Source organism: Mandrillus leucophaeus, unplaced genomic scaffold (assembly GCF_000951045.1).
Source record: "Mandrillus leucophaeus isolate KB7577 unplaced genomic scaffold, Mleu.le_1.0 Scaffold75, whole genome shotgun sequence".
NCBI lineage: Eukaryota > Metazoa > Chordata > Mammalia > Primates > Cercopithecidae > Mandrillus > Mandrillus leucophaeus.
The window spans coordinates 1032145-1036182 of record NW_012108141.1 but is presented as its reverse complement, the minus strand read 5'-3'; positions in this window follow the sequence as shown (position 1 = coordinate 1036182).

Below are 4038 nucleotides of genomic sequence, written 5' to 3'. Positions count from 1 at the left end.
GGGGCAAAGAGTGTTTCTGGGCACTTGGGGAAGAACACAGCAATTGTGAGGCACTGAACTCAGTGCTGTTCTGTTAGAGCAGACAGTAAAACCAAGATCAGACTTAGCTGATGCCCACCCACAGAGGGAGCATTTAAACCAACTCTAGCCACAGGGAAATCACAGATCCCAGTAGTCAGAACTTAAGTGCCCGCAAAAGTCACCACTGAGGGCCAAAGGACTCTGCATCTCGAAGTAAACTTGAAAGACAGTCTAGGCCATAAGGACTGCAACTCTTAGACGAATCCTAGGACAGAACTAGGCCCAGAGACAGCAGACTGGGGGGCAAGCAGCATACTGAGACACCAGCTGGGGCAGCCAAGTGAGTGCTGGCCTTACCCCTCCCCTAAACCCAGGCTGCACAGCTCATGGCTCCAAAGGAGACCCTTTCTTTCCACTAGAGAGAGGAGAGGGAGAAGTGGGGAGGACTTTGTCTTGCATCTTGGATACTCGCTCAGCCACAGCAGGATAGGGCACCAGTCAGAGTCATGAGGCCTCCATTCCAGGCCCTAACTCCCAGACAACACTTCTAGACACACCCTGGGCCAGAACACTGTTGGTGGGAGTGTAAATTAGTTCAACCGTTGTGGAAGACAGTGTGGCGATTCCTCAGGGATCTAGAACTAGAATTACTATTTGACCTAGCATTCCCATTACTGGGTATATACCCAAAGGATTAAAATCATTCTACTCTAAAGAGGCATAAACACATATGTTTATTGCAGCACTATTCACAATAGCAAAGACTTGGAACCAACCCAAATGCCCATCAATGATAGATTGGATAAAGAAAATGTGGCACATGCACACCATGGAATACTATGCAGCCATATAAAAGATTAATTCATGTCCTTTGCAGGGACATGGATGAAGCTGGAAGCCATCATTCTCAGCAAACTATCACAAGAAGAGAAAACCAAACACCACATGTTCTCACTCGTAAGTGGGAGTTCAACAATGAGAACACATGGACATAGGGAGGGGAACGTCACACACTGGGGCCTGGCAGGGGGTTGGGGCTAGGGGAGGAATAAAATTAGGAGAAATACCTAATTTGAATGGGGTTGATGGGTGCAGCAAACCACTATGGTACATGTATACTTGTGTAACAAAACTGCACGTTTTGCACATGTACCCTAGAACTTAAAGTATAATAAAAAAATCCTCAACAGAAAAAATACTAGCAAACCTAATTTGACAATACATTAGAAAGATCATTCATCATGACCAAGTGGGATTTATCCCTGAGATACAACGATGGTTAGACACATGCAAATCAATCATTGTGATACATTGTATCAACAGAATAAAGGATAAAAATCATATGATCATTTAAATTGATGATGAAAAGCATTAGATAAACATCAACAACCCTTAATGTTAACCCCTTCCCCCAAAAAACTGGGATTAGAAGGAACATAGCTAAATATATTAAAAGTCACACACAACAGACCGACAGCTTGTATCATATTGAATGGAGAAAAACTGAAAACCTTTCCTCTAAGATCTGGAACATGACAAGGATACTCACTGTCACCACTGTTGTTCAACATAATACTGGAAGTCCTAGCTAGAGCAATAAGACAAGACAAAGATACAAAGGACATCCCAAATTGGAAAGGAAGAAGTCAAATTATTCTTGTTTGCGGATGATATGATTTTACATTTGGAAAACCCTCAAGATGCTACAAGAAAACTATTAGACCTGATAAATTCAATATAGTTGCAGGATACAAAATCAACACACAAAAATCAGTAGCATTTTTTATGCCAACAGTGAACAATGTGAGAAAGAAACCAAAAAGTAATCCCATTTATAACAGCCACACATAAAATTAAATATCTAGAAAACAACCAAATAAATAAAAGAACTCTACAATAAAAATATAAAACAGTGATGAAAATAATTAAAGAGGACACTAAAAAATGGAAAATATTCAATTTTTATGGATAAGAAGAGTCTATATTGTTAAAATATCCACACTACCCATAGCAAACTATAGATTCAATGCAATCTCTATCAAAACACCAATAACATTCTTCACAGAAATAGAAAAAATAATTCTAAAATTTATATGAAACCACAAAAGACCCAGAATAACTGAAGCTATCCTAAGTAAAAAGAACAAAAGGGAAAAAATCATCATTACCTGACTTCAAATCATACCACAGAGTTGTAGTAACCAAAACAGCATGGTACTGGCATAAAAACAGACACATAGAGCAATGAAACAGAATAGAAAATTCAGAAATAATCCACACATCTACAGTGAACTCATTTTCCACAAAGTTGCCAAGAACATACACTGGGAAAAAGACAGTCTCTTTAATAAATGGTGTGGGGAAAACTGAATATCCATATGCAGAAGAATGAAATAGAGCCTTATCTCTTGCCATATACAAAAGTCAAATCAAAATGGGTTAAAGGCTTACACATAAGATCTCAAATCATGAAGTTACTATGAGAAAACATTTGAGAAAATCTCCAGGACATTGGTCTGGGCAAAAATTTCTTGAGCAATACCACACAAACACAGGCAATGAATGCAAAAATTAACCAATGGGATCACATCAAGTTAAAAAGCTTCTGCACAGCAAAGGATACAATAAATAAAATAAAGAGACAACTAACAGGATGGGGGAGCATGTTTGCAAACTATCCATCTGTCAAGGGATTAATAACTAGAATATATAAGGAGCTCAAACAACTCTATAGGAAAAAAATCTAATGATCTGATTTAAAAAATGGGCTAAAGATTTGAGTAGATAATTCTCAAAAGAAGATATACAAATGGCAAGCAGGCTTATGAAAATGTTCTCAACATTATTGATCATCAGAGAAATGCAAATCAAAACTACAATGAGATATCATCTCACCCTAGTTAAAATGGCTTCTATCCAAAAGATGGGCAATAACTTATGCTGGAGGGTATGTGGAGTAAAGGGAATGCTTGTACACTCTTTGTGGGAATGTAAATTAGTGCAACCACTATGGAGAACAGTTTGGAGGTTTCTCACAAAACTAATAATTCAGTTACTGTATGATCCAGCAATCTAACTGCTGGGTATATACTCCATAAAAAGGAAATAAGTGTAATGAAGAGATATCTGCACTCCCATGTTTGTTGCAGCACTGTTTACAACAGCTAAGATTTGAAAGCAACCTAAGTGTCCATCAACAGATGAATGAATAAAGAAAATGTGGTACATACACAATGGAGTATTATTCAGCTATAAAAGGAATGAGATCCTGTCATTTGCAACAACATGGGTGGAACTGGAGATCATTACGTTAAATAAAATAAGTCAGGCACAGAAAGACAAACATCACATGTTCTCACTTATTTGTGGGATCTAAAAATCAAAATAATTGAAATCATGGACATAGAGAGTAGAAGCATGGTTACCAAAGGCTGGGAAGGGTAGTAGGGGATTTTGAAGGGAGGTAGGGATGATAAATGCATACAAAATAAATAGAAAGAATGAATAAGATATACTATTTGATAGCACAACAGGGTGACTATGTTAACTGTACATTTTCAAATAACTTAAAGAGTGTAATTGGATTGTTTGCAACTCATTGGATAAATGCTTGAGGGTATGGATACCCCATTCTTCATAATGTGCTTATTTCACATTGCATGCATGTATTAAAACATCTCATGTACCGTATGTGTGTGTGTGTGTATATATACACACACACACACACACATATATATATACCTACTGTGTACCTACAGAAATTAAAAATAAAACTTAAAAAAAGGGAGATTAAATCAAAATATAGGTATATTTTGGAGGTATTATGAGTTCAGTTCCAGCCCACTGCAATAAAGCAATAAAGTGAAACCAAAAACGAATTTTTGGTTTCCCAGTGCATATAAAAATTGTTTACACAATCCTATAGTATATTAAGTGTGTAATAGAATAATGTCTTAAAAAATGTACATACATACCTTAGGTAGAAAACCTTTTTTTTTTTTTTTTGGCAGGGCATGG